Here is a 13,991-nt window from a genome sequence, read left to right on the forward strand (position 1 = left end):
AGTAAGAAATGGAGTCACCCTGTCTGTGGACTCTTACAATAAAACCACTTCTGCTCTCACAACACAAACCCACAGGCAGGAAGGGGTCACTGTGAGGTACACGTCCCCGCAAATATCAGGAGTCGTAACCTTCTGACACGACTCTTAGAAGTTCAGGGAACCACTCCCAACACCAGATTACTTTGCACATGATAAGCAACAACATGACAAACCACAACAGTTACACTCATGAAATATACTCAAAGGCTGTGACTCCAGAGGCTGAGGGACATTATAACACTGTCACTTTGTATGGATAAACACAGAATTGATGACAGTGACATACAGCACTAATCAAAAGATTGGACACAGCTACTCATTCAAGGGTTTTTCTTTATTTTACAATTTTCTACATTGTAGTATAATAGTGAATACATCATAACTTGGAAATAACACATATGGAATCATGTAGTAACCAAAAAAAGTGTTAAACAAATCAAAATATATTTTATATTTGAGATTCTTCAAAGTAGCCACCCTTTGCCTTGATGACGGCTTTGCACACTCTTGGCATTCGCTCAACCAGCTTCATGAGGTAGTCACCTGGAATGCATTACAATTAACAGGTATGCCTTGTTAAAAATGTTTTTGTGGATTTGATTTGCTTCTTAATGCGTTTAAGCCAATCAGTTGTGTTGTGACAATGTCACGGATCCCTTTGATAGCAGGAGGGGTGAAGTCACGAGCAGGAGACTGAGATCCGTTTAAAGGTGCGTTTTAATAATCAAAACAGAAAAAATGCCGCAACAAGGCAGGTTGCAAAACAACTAGGAAGGAGGACAGCTCCAAAGATCCACAAGGATGGGGCGCAGCCCGGCAACCCTAATGCCTAAACAAGCAGCTTCACTGGGAAAACATACAAAAATTCCCGACTATCAAACAACATGACTAAGAACAATCCCACACAAATCCCCAAACGAAACAAACTAAATACCAACACTAACTGACTAACACAAAACAGTTGCAGACCTAATCAGACAAAACCAACAGACACAGAAACATAGATCGGTGGCAGCTAGTAGGCAGGCAACGACGACCGCCGAGCACTGCCCGACCGGGGAGAGGAGCCACCTTCCGTGGACGTTGTGACAAACAAGGTAGGGGTGGTATATAGAAGATAGTCCCATTTGGTAAAGACCAAATCCATATTATGGGAAGAACAGCTCCAATAAGCAAAGAGAAATGACAGCACATCATTACTTTAAGACATGAAGGTCATTCAATCTGGAAAATTTCAAGAAATTTGAAAGTTTCTTTAAGTGCAGTCACAAAAACCATCAAGCACTATATTGAAACTGGCTCTCACGAGGACCGCCACAGGAAAGGAAGACCCAGAGTTACCTCTGCAGAGGATAAGTTCATTAGAGTTACCAGCCTCAGAAATTGCAGCCAAAACAAATAATTCACAGAGTTCAAGTAACAGACACATCTCAACATCAACTGTTCAGAGGAGACTGCGTGAATCAGGCCTTCATGGTCAAATTGCTGCAAAGAAACCACTACTAAAGGACACAAATAATAAGAAGAGACTTGCTTGGACTGGTGGAAATCTGACCTTTGGTCTGATGAGTCCAAATTTGAGATTTTTGCTTTCAACCGCCATGTCTTTGTGAGACGCAGAGTAGGTGAACGGATGATCTCCGCATGTGTGGTTCCCACCGTGAAGCATAGAAGAGGAGGTGTGATGGTGAGGGGGTGCTATCCTGGTGACACTGTCTGTGATTTATTTAGAATTCAAGGCACACTTAACCAGCATGGCTCCCACAGCATTCTGCAGAAATAAGCCATCCCATCTGGTTTGCGCTTAGTGTGACTATCATTTGTTTTCAACAGGACAATGACCTGTTTTGGGTCATTGTCCTGTTGTGCTGTGTAAGAGCTATTTGACCAAAGAGAGTGATGGAGTGCTGCATCAGATGACCTGGCCTCCACAATCACCCAAACTCAACCCAATTGAGATGGTTTGGGATGAGTTGGAGTGAAGGAAAAGCAGCCAACAAGTGCTCAGCATATACAGTATGTGGGAACTACTTCAAGACTGTTGGAAAAACATTCCTCATGAAGATGGTTAAGAGAATGCCAAGAGTGTGCAAAGCTGTCATCAAGGCTAATGGTGGCTACTTTGAAGAATCAAAAATATATATTTTTTTGGTTACTATATGATTCCACGTGTTATTTCATAGTTTTGATGTCTTCACTATTATTCTACAATGTAGAAAATAGCAAACAATTAAGAAAAACTATTGAATGAGTAGGTGTGTCCAAACTTTTGACTGGTACTGTATTTCAGTGGTACAATAATAGCAACTCAGGCTACGTTCTCATAAAACTCATTAATCAGAAAACAACATTGACTTGAAGTTTAATGCCATACATGGGAAGTTTAGAAAAAAACTGAGTTGACCAGAAATGTTGGGATTGCGGTGACATTTGATCCAAGTCATTTTCCAACAGTGAACCTTCCTCTGTATTTGAAATGCCACATGCAACTTTCTTTCATGCTGTCATAGCCAAAGACAAATGCACCAATTCACAGATCTCACCATCATATCTTCTTGTTGCCAAATTACTCCTCACATTGGTACACCCACACGTTGAAAAAGGATATGTTTTGTGTTAGATGTATTGAAACATGTCGTAAACCAGAACCAGAGCTTGCCCTCGCGGACCCAAGGCTGAGTGTGTTGAATACTAATTTGCCCCGTGTTTGATGCCCATATTTGATGTGCTGCTGCTGAGTTATTCCTGGGCCAGACCCTGGAGTCAATGTCGGCTCCCCTAACCTGCTTCTCAGACGAGCCGGAACTCATGAGAGACATACAGAGTTTACATTTCTCTTTGTCGGACGTTTTGTGGTTTTGCCAGCCTGCGCCAGGCCTGTCAACCTCTGTTGTCTTTGTCTTTGTGAAATGAGAGGGCATCTCTGGCCTGGTTAATTTTGTATAAAACTGTGGATTTGTGTATGGAAAGTGGAAAACATGTTGGAAATCGAAACAATACTGTAGGTTTCACCCTATAGTGTTTATAAAGTATCTACAATGGCTGTATTTGCCAACATTCAGTTCCCCTGGAAGTGAAAGAACAGGGTTTGTGTGCATGTATGGTATATCTCAAGTACAAGGTATATTTTGAGTGCCACTTACTGTTTACCCAATATCACACTCCTTACTTATTTCAGAGAACACAGCAAGATGAGATGGAGAAGATTGAGAAGCACATCAAATCATCCAAAGTCAAGAACGACGCAAAGCCATTGGCCAAGCCTGAACTTGTAAGAGCAAATCTTTCCTCTGTGCCAAGTCTGTCCAGTTTTTGTTTCTCGCTCAATTGTTGTTGATAGGAAAGGTCAGGAAAATGGCCATTTCTAAATAGGCCCTGTTTAAGTATTTTAACACGATCATTTTGTTATTTTTCTTTCCTATTTTCTAAGGTTTCTCTTCCAGTTGTCCCAAATCCCCAATTTCTCAGGAAGGGTGTTTTGCATCCTCTTTCAATCAACCTTTGTTGAATGTATCTCCTCCATCCTCCGGAAAGTAGAAATCCTTCAGAGTGTGTACGGTAAGTCTCCTCTCCTCTACATATTTCTGAGAACAGCATGTCGTGGACAATGTAATGTACAGCCATGCATCGAGAGTGTTGAGTACATAAGGAATGAGAGCCATTTTCTCTGCAGATGGCAAATATACAGTATGCCTCATTGATACGAGAGGCACTGAACTGAACTATATCTCTCTCTTCTGTTTGTCTGTTTACACCTCTGTCTCCTCTTTCTCTTTCCTCTTCTCTTTTTTATTCTTCTTATTTTTCCACTCAGTCTTCTCTACCCCTCTCTTATATATTCTGTCCCTTGTTTCTCTACATCTTTCTCCTTTCCTTTCTCCTTCTCTTCCCTCTCTCGCTCCCCTTACTCTACTTCCATGTCTTTCCCCATACTGTGTATCAGACTCTGCAGAGTGATCAGTGTGTGTTGCAGGTGCTAGGCCTCATCTTAGCTTTTGGGAACTTCATGGACGGAGGGAACCGATCGCGTGGGCAGGCTGACGGCTTCACTCTGGACATCCTGCCAAAACTCAAGGACGTCAAGAGCAGTGTGAGTGTGTGTTGAGCTCTGACCATAACTGCCCTATTATGGTGCTTAGGCAATTTTTTGCCCCCAAATGAGTGAGTGACTGACTGTTGTTTAGATTTTAGTGTATGACCAGTGCTGTTATGTAAGAACATAGTGTGCTGTGTTTACGGTATTGGAATCCTAGAGAGATGCCCATAAAGAACATAAGACAAGTTACTGGCTCTAAGTTATGACATTCTCCCCAACAGAGATTTCACTTGTGTTTGATCCATTGCTTTGAGGTGCTGAACTTTTAAGTCCTCTTTAGATATGTTCTACATACCAATCAAAACATTCTGCTCTGAAATGATTAGATTAATGACAAAAAGGATTTATGGTTTATTTATTTGGATCTTTTTTCCCCCTCTCTCTTTCAGGATAACTCTGTCTTTTGTCATACATCGTTGCTTACTATCTAAGGAACTTTGATGAGGTATGTTTTGGTTCCTGTTTATTTGAATCCCTTTCTGATTTACTTAGATATCTATCCAACCACCTTTTCATCTTCTCTCTCGCCCGAGGATAGCGTGGCTTTTCTTATCAAATTATTTATTTTCCTTTTCCTCATTTACAAAAGAAATGAATGTCTCCTTCCCAGTTCGCCTGGACCTGTAGTACGTTAGCTTCCACAGGATCCAATGGAGGCCTATTGTAAATAATTAGGTTAGCCAGATGAGATGAACTCAGCCAAAAGTATGTTGCCAAAATCAACATACACAACGTGGTTCTGGGCTCCTAATGGCTCCCTAGTAATACTGATGGACATGACGAACGTATGCTTTGATTACAATGGCTCCACTCTAGCTGATGGCCATTACCACCATGCAACATTATCTTACTGGAAATGTTTGGACTACTGATAAGAATGGCAGCGACATCCATCCCAATCTTACCTGAGATTTATGCTGGAGAGGGCTGCTCTGGTCTTTGATGATGATTGCCTTTGACTGTGTGTGTGTGTGTGTGTGTGTGTGTGTGTGTGTGTGTGTGTGTGTGTGTGTGTGTGTGTGTGTGTGTGTGTGTGCGTGCTCAGGATGCCGGCAGAGAGACCTGGGTCTACCCTCTCCCTGAACCCCAGGACCTCTTCCAGGCCTCTCAAATGAAGTTTGACGACTTTCAGAGAGACCTACGCAAGCTAAGGAAAGATCTTAATGGTGAGACTGGCTCCCACAAATATATTCTGGTCCATCTGTAGCTCTATTTATAAACCTTGAGCTATATATGTTGAACAGAAGGTAGTAAACCTGAATCAACGTTGATTATGACAGGTGTCACATCATGTTTATGATACCGTTGTGTAGGATTTATGAAAGTATTACTTATTTTAAATGCATTCCTGTATCTCTATAACGGAAAATTCTTCAAAGTTTGCCGAGACATAGTGATGTTTTGATCACAAAACAGGGTCAACAGATAGCATCTGTTTGTCATACAAACCCCCAAACTAGAACCAGATGGAGAGTCAGGAGCAGGCTCCTCTAGAATCTGCTAGGCGCCCTTTTACTGTCCTCACAACACAGAGCGCCAAAAAAAATCAAGGTTCAGGGTGCTTCTTCTACCTGTGCTCCAGCTCATGTCCCTCAGAGTGAGTCAAGGGTCTGGAGAGGCTGCCTTATTTATGCAGCACCCGCATACGCACATTACAAACCATAAGATCTGAAGGTCCCATAATAAAAACCATCAGTGTACTGTATGGGTAGCAATAATGTTTGACTGCCATCTAGTTGAACAAGAACAGAATATTTTTTGTAAGTCTGTGTATCCTTTTCATAATACTTCAAACCAAATACTAGGTCACTTCACATATAATATGAGTCCAGGTAGCATTTATAAACATGTTAGAGGTTTACAGGGGAATTACCTCGATCAGACTAGGGTTAGGCTGAAAGTCTTTCAACTTTTTTCCCAGTGTAACAAAAATCCCTGATGAATTGTGGAAATCAGATTAAACATGTAAAGCCAAGCTCATGGTTAAACAAATTCCCTATGAGACCGATTGAATGACTGAATGGGGAAACACGTACATTCATTACTCAGTTCTAACTCATTAACACATTATAGGGTTCAGGTGGGGAAACATTAACGCTAACGGAGTACAACTTTTTTGTATGTGTCGATCAAGAATAATCACCCAAATCTCCTCTGTTCTCTATCACGTATCTTACCATTAAACCAATCAAGGCTTGTATTTTGCCAACTATGTTTTTTACTGCACTGCAATCAATCTTGTGAAGCTTCTCATTATTTGCAGTGCGTGAAGATCGAGTTGACCAGGTCCATTGGGATACTGACTTGCTTACTCATTCCCAATAGCAGAGGCAGGTTGACATTTATTGTCATGAATCTTGTCCTGGAGGCAGAACTGAGTGATTTCTCCTTAGATAGGCAAGCTGCCAAGAAATATCTTCATTTAAGGTTAGGCATTAGGGTTAGCAGTGTGGTTAGGGTTAAAGTTAGGTTTAAAATCAAATCAGCTAGTGACCACTCTGCAGAGCTGCCTCCAGAACAAGATTCATGACGAAATACACTAACATGCATGGCAGCGTACCATGATGGCGCACATAAATGCTTCATCACAAACTGTATAGGGTTCACTTTACAGGGACCAGCTGAGTGCTGTAACAGATGTGGGCTTCAATGACAGTTGCCTGGGGGTTAGGTTGAGTAGGCGTAGCATAGCAGTGGGTTTGGATGGCCCTCAGGGCAACAGCTAGCTAGCTACCTCCACAGAGGGGGCCATGTGGTCAAATAATTAGCTTCGGAAACTCTAACATGCACTTTTTGGATTCATCATGGGCGCTGATGGACCATGACTCTGGAGTGCTCCAAGGGATGATTAAGGGGTCTGCAGGTTCCAAGGGCATCACTCATTGTTTGGAGAAAAGTAGTAGGGTGAATGGGAATGCATCATGACTGGTTAGCTTAGTCCATTCCATTATGTTTGGTAATTATCCCTAATTACATAAACAGGTAGAATGTAATACTGCAATGTCAAAAATGGTCTTATGATTTACAAGCTCATTCTTTTTTGGACAGAAAAACTCATTAAAGCATGTTTTTCTTTCTTCCTCCTCTACTCCAGTATGCTCGGCCGAGACAGATATGGTCAACCAGATCTCTTCTGAAAAGCACTTGCAACCCTTTAAGGAGAAGATGGAGGAATTTCTGAGTGAAGGTGTCCCAGTTGTGGTTACTTTACAAATGACTCAATCACTGAGGCCATTTTGGGTTGTGGGTGAGGGAAATGGACCATTGATCAATGACAAGGGAAGCCATTTTGATTTTTCAACTGAGAGTCAAGCTTCAAGACGGGTCATTGATCCCCCTTATCCTTGGTTAGCTAAACTATAGCTGCCCCAAAGACAAAGGCCAATGACTAATGCCTCAGATATCTCCCTGGATTATGTTCAGTGTCAGAATACCTGAAATGAGGAAGCCATCTTGGCTCTGTATATAGAATAGAATGTAGAGATGGGCCGTTGATCATCATGCTAACCCTTGGTTAGACTGCACTGCATCTGTCCTGCCAAGACTGATGTCTCAGTTGCTCTCCTGGTTAATGTACAGTGTTTGGAAGGAAGATGTGTACAGACCATCATTCAATGCAGTTTCCATGGGGACCTCTGCTTATCCCAGACTGTATTGAATAACTCAAGGCTATTGTTTCAACTTTTTCCATCTGTTATGATGGGTTGCAGCAGCACTTGGTAGTTGAGCCTTTGACCTCTGTCTGAAAGATATTTCAAGAGCAGAACTACATTTTAGTCATTTAGCAGACGTTCTTATCGAGAGTGACTTACATTAGTGAATTCATCATTAGACAACAACGTATCACAATCCTAGCAAGTACATTTTCCCTCAACAAAGTAGTTATCTGCAAAGTCAGTGCTAGTAGGAAAAGACAAGTGAATGTTAGTAGTTTTTTGTGGGGGGGTTATTTAAGATACTCTTTTAAGAGCTAGGGATTCAAACATTTTCAGAAGATGGGCAGGGACTTCGCTGTTCTGACATTAGGGGAAGCTTGTTCCACCATTTGGTGCCAGGAAAGAAAAGAGCTTTGACTGGGCTGAGCGGGAGCTGCCATCCCATAGGGGTGGGTGGTGCAAAAGACCAGAGGTGGCAGAACGGAGTGCTCAGGTTGGGGTATAGGGTTTGACCATAGCCTAAAGTTTTGGAGGGGCATTTCACATTGTTGCTCCGTAGGCAAACACCAAGGTATTGAAGATTATGTGAGCTTTGACTGGAAGCCAGTGTAGTGTGCGGAGGAGCAGGGTAGCATGGGAGAACTTGGGAAGGTTGAACACCAGGCGTGCTGTGGCGTACTGGATAAGTTGCAGGGGTTTGATGGCACAAGCGGGGAGCCCAGCCAACAGAGTTGCAGTAGTCCAGACGGGAGATGACAAGTGCATGGATTAGTACCTGCGGCGCTTCATGTGTGAGGAAAGGTCGTACTCTACGGATGTCAATGCTTTGATGTTTGCAGAGAATGACGTGTTATCCAGGGTCACGCCAAGGTTCTTTGCACTCTGGGAAGGGGACACCGTGGAGTTGTCAGTCATGATTGAGAGGTCTTGGAGCTGGCAGGCCTTCCCCGGGAGGAAGAGCAGCTACATCTTGTCGAGGTTAAGCTTGGGGTGGTGGGCCGACATCCAAGCTGAGATGTCTGTCAGGCAATCAGAGATGTGCGTCGCCAGCTGGGTGTCAGAAGGGGGGAGTAGTTCAGTGTCATCCATATAGCAATGATAGGAGAGATCATGTGAGGATATGATGGAGCCGAGTGACTTGGTGTAAATAACCGAGGACTGAAGGACCCCAGTTGTGAGAAGCAGTTGGAGCAGACACAGATCCTCTCCACGCCTGCTGGTAGGAGCGACCTGCCAGGTAGGACACAAGGCAGGAGTGTGCCGAGCCTGAGATGAACAACCTTGAGAGGGTGGAGCGGAGGATCTAATGATTCACAGTGTTGAAGGCAGCAGATAGTTCTCGGAGGGTGAAAACAGAGGAGAGAGAGTCAGATTTGGCAGTGCGGAGAGCCTCCGTGATAAGAGGAGAGCGGTCTCATTTGAGTGAGCCACCTTGAAGCCTGACTGGTTAGGGTTAAGAAGATCGTTCTGGGAGCGATAACGAGAGAGTAGGTCATAGACAGCATGCTCAAGTGTTTTGGAACTAAAACACAGAAGGGATACCGTTTTGTAGTTTTGACTTTGGAGGGGTCAAGTGTTGGTTTCTTGAGGATGGGAGCGACTCTAGCCATCTTGAAGTCAGAGGATGCAGCAAGTGGTCAGGGATGAGTTGATGAGGGAAGTGAGGAATGGTAGGTCTTCAGAGATGGTCTAGAGAAGTGAAGAGGGGATGGGGATAAGTTGGTAGGTTGTCGGGCTGCCAGACATCACTAGTCGCAGGATTTTATCTGGAGAGAGAGGGGAGAAAGAGGTCAAGGTCTAGGGTAGTTCTGTTAGAGTGGGACCAGTGGAGTCAGTAGGCTAAGTGAACGAGGAAGAGATGTCGTAAACCTTTTTTTCAAATTTGTTGACAAAGTCATCTGCAAAGGGATGAGAAAGGGGTAGGAGGTGGTAGGCGAACAGCTTCTAGTAAAGATTAGGTCAAGCATATTGCCCGCCTTGTGAGTGGGAAGGGACTGGGCAAGAGTGAGGTCAAAAGAGGAAAGGAGTGGAAAGAAATGAAGTAGCTTATCAAGGTGTCGAGCTCATTGAACTCTACAAGAGCACCCGGTGGACAATATATGACAACAATGTTAAGCTTGAGGGACAAGTGACAGTAAAACTATCAAATTCAAATGTGGTTAGACATCCACTTAGGAGAAATAAGTCGCCTTGTGCCACCACCGCGATAACCAGATGCTCTCCGACTATGAGAGAACACATAGTCAGATGACCAGAGAGCAGCTAGAGTAGCAGTGTTCTCTGGGGTAATCCATGTCTCCGTCTGGGCCAAAAAGTGTAGCGACTGAAGGGCAACATAGGCTGAGATGAATTCCGTATGGATTGTGCACGCAGGGTAAACTAAATTAAAAGGTGATGTAGCCAAGGGGTGGGGAGCGTCTGTAAAACCTACAGGGAGAGAAGCGAACAGGGATAGGAAACACACAAATACTTGACAAAGCTGCAAAAGAGAAAAATGAGATCATCAGAAGATAACTAGGTAAGATACTCAAGTGAAAGAGTGATGTGGAGCCTTTCTCCTCTTTCCTTCCTCGAACCCCTTGGCAGAAAGTCTTTGTTTCAGCGACAACACCACCGCTTGACAAGACCACCAGCTGCCACTGAAAAAAACACTAGAGACTGAAGCACTGACACTAATCGCTTATTGCCCAGCAGAGGTGAAAGATGCAGCTCCCAGCACTAATTGCTGATTGCCTGGTAGAGTTGAAGAAAACACAGAAACCCCATACAACACAAGACGATTACTCAAATAGGCCTGAAACTAAGTCCACAGAAACTGTCACAAATAATGAGCAATCAGACAGTTCAAACAGCAATGATTAAGTAGGCTACTAGGTAGAGACAGCACTTAAATTCAATTGCCCTAGCAAGACAATACCAACAGCTACTTATTGAATAAAAAACAGATACTTTCTTCTCTTGTAGGAGCTGATATCCTTCCAAACTATAGATGATGTACATCCAGCCCAAATATGAACACATAATGAGGGCTGTAGGCAGAATTGGACCCTGACAAGGTAGATAGTGTAATCTAGAGGCGAAAGATACGAACACCTATTTAGGCGAGGTGCTAGCTAGCGGAGTAGAACACTTGAAAAATTAAAGGAGAGCCGCACACTCTAGGAGCTCAGATGCAATAATGTAATATCCTAATATCCAACGTTTCAACAGACAAGCTGTCTTCATCAGGGTATAATGAGAAACACTGTAGGATGACTAGTTTACAGTATATAGTGTCAAAGGATACACAAAGGTGTCTGTAATCATGGCCGGGTTGACCTGATATCATTGGTTAATTCTCCGATATATAAAAAAATAACATACCATGAATGGATAGCATACGATCATAGATACAATTTGGCTACATAGGCCTACAGACATTTACACTAGCAAAATCACAATAATCACAAGAATGGCATCAGATCAAAGTCTGCATTGAGACCGAAGTGAGCAAGGGTCTTTAAATTAAAGATCCAGGCAGCCTCTCATTTTAACTTATAAATTGTCGAGGTCACCCCCTCTCCTAGGGAGGGTGACATGTTCGATGCCTATATATCTTAGGTACGAAATCGAGTAGGCCGCACCTGGATAAGTTGAGTTTTTGCAACTAATGATTCATACTTTTAATTTGTGCTTTGTTTTACCCACAGCATTTTTATCACAAGGACAACTTATAAGATAAATAACTGCCTTAGTGGAGAATGTGATAACACCTTTAATTGGGATCTGTTTCCCTGTTTTGGGGTTTTTGAAGGATCTACATTTATAAGTGCCATTTTATTGAGCACAGACATTACACTCGTAGTTTCCATCCAGTAGGGGTGTAAATAAACGTTGTGCAGGGATATCTTGGTGGTGGTAAATCAGAGTTTACCAATTGATCTCTGAGATTTCTGCCCCGCAAGAATATGACCAAGGAAAGGTCAGAAAACACATTGTCATTGGATCTTAGAATGTGCCAATGTTTGTGAACGATTCCCTTAATTTGTTCAGAGCACTTTGAACAGCGAGTAGTTAGAACATAAGAATGCTTATTTTTGTGAGACTGTCCTTGAAAAAGATAATGTCTCGGTTTCCTTTGAATTTTCTCAGTGGCAGTATTAATCTGACAATGTTTGTACCCCTCTCTTATACCCTGATGAAGACAGCTTGTCTGTCGAAATGTTGGATATTAGGTTATTAAATTATTGCATCTGAGCTCCTAGAGTGTGCGGCTCTCCTTTAATTTTTCAAGGTAGATAGTGTAACCATAATGGCAACCTGGTTTGTCTTTGTTTTCCTCCTCCTGTTCATTCTTCACCTCTTTCACTCCCTCTGCTCTTATTATTCCCTATCCGGTCCTTGACCTCTACCCCAGTTTCACCCCAGTTTTTATCCTCCTTCCTCAGCAATATCTGTCTCTATCTACCTTCTGAAGAAGCCCCTCTCTCACCGTCACTTCTTTACTCTCTGTTTATCTCCATTCCTCCCTCTATCATATCAGGAAATCAAATAAACACTTGGAGGTAGCTGTTTACCCTGGGAGCAGTTAAAACAGGGATGATGAATTAGCAGTGGAACGAGGGTTGATGATGAATCCACCTTCCCTCTGCGATCGGCCATGTTTGTTTTCATTTGACCACAGTGTGTTTGTTATCACCTTCCCATGAAGACCTTTTCAACAACCTCACGTGAAAGGGTACCTTTCGCCCCTGCATATCAGACCCTTTAACTAACTTAACTCTGAGGTAAAGCCTCCAAAACTCTGTTAAAATAATGGAACTATTCTCATCATAACAGACAAAGTATTGTGTAAAGTCAAGATTAAAATGTTTATTGATGAATATTTCACAACTGTTAGGTGAAAGGTTTGGTTGTCATGTCTATTAAAACATGTGGGATGTCTTTCTAGGCAGTTTTACATAGGCTTTGTGGCAGGCTATTTCTAGCTAACTGTTCCCATTCTTGTTGTAAGACTGAGCTCACTGACCCCTTCTCAAGTGCTTTTGTATTCAAATGAGAGTTGGTAATTTGTAACACATGTTCTTCCGCTATGTCGCTCTCTGTCCTTGAGTCCAAGTTTAAAGGAAGCCTGGATAAAAGTGTCTCTCTGAAAGAAATATTGGGTTTTCCCTTGAGGCAAATGACGAGGTTGTCCACAGAGAGAGGAATGTTCGATGTAACACTGACATGTGACTTGGAAGGCTCCAGACGAAATTCACTGGGTGCCTCCACTGCAGAAAAGAAAAGCAACAACAGCAATGTCTTATTTGTGTTATTTCTATAATTTCAGACCCCGGGGTTAAACAGTTTCTGGCTCCACAGTTTCGACCACTCTTGTTTATTTTCTGACCATGAAACTAACCACAGAATAACAGTGGAAGCGGACTCGTAGGAACGGCACTGTTTGGTCTAGCTCGATTTTCCCCACTCGTTTCACAGATTCTCATGCGTGCGATGCCTTTGATGGAGCCTCTATGCCTCTGAACAGAACATTGGCCATGTGATAATCTGTTTCTGATGTAAATAACGATTAGTTATACTGGCTGCATGCTCTCTTCAGGGGACTGACTACTGCCTTGGCTAGTAGAGTTGTCTCCAGGAGTAGGCCTAATCTACACGTAACATCATGTCAGATAAGAACTATTTATTGTTGTCCAAAATGTATTTTGAAACCTCTAGACTAGTACTGTAAAACTCAAATGGGTCACTATATCAGGCCGGTATTGATTCACTGCATACAGTACATGTTGTATGAAATTCTGTGGTCATCATGGATTCCATACTCCTTTGCTGACTGTTGTTGCATTGATCTGATGACATCCATCCTGTTCTGATTTCTGATTAGTTATTGATGAGCAATAGAAAGCAGATGTAAAAATGGGGATCAGTTATAGGATGATTTAGTATGGGGAGCCGTGGACAAAAGTGATCGTCCCATTGGACATGTCAGGGTTCCTTAGATGTGGCTCTGGCTTCAATTACACACAGCGATTTGATATTCCCTGAATAAATGCAGGCCAGAGATCCATGCCAGGAAAGATTCCTGACCGTCTGCTTTAGTGGATGTCTTGGAAGTCTATGAAGAGGTTATGGGTAATTTCAGACCAATAAACGCTTTTAGGCTGCTATGGATTTGGAATATGCTCTTGAAAGCTGCTAAGACATTTCTTAGATTTGTG

At 42.7% G+C, this 13,991-nt stretch overlaps 1 pseudogene; it reads left to right on the plus strand.

Moving 5' to 3' along the window:
• The window catches only part of LOC115152675 (formin-2-like), a 45,793-nt pseudogene extending 42,126 nt beyond the window's left edge, over positions 1-3,667 (plus strand).
• Positions 3,668-13,991: the final 10,324 nt, after the last annotated feature.

The sequence above is a fragment of the Salmo trutta genome, chromosome 18, assembly GCF_901001165.1.
Source record: "Salmo trutta chromosome 18, fSalTru1.1, whole genome shotgun sequence".
Classification (NCBI taxonomy): Eukaryota; Metazoa; Chordata; class Actinopteri; order Salmoniformes; family Salmonidae; genus Salmo; species Salmo trutta.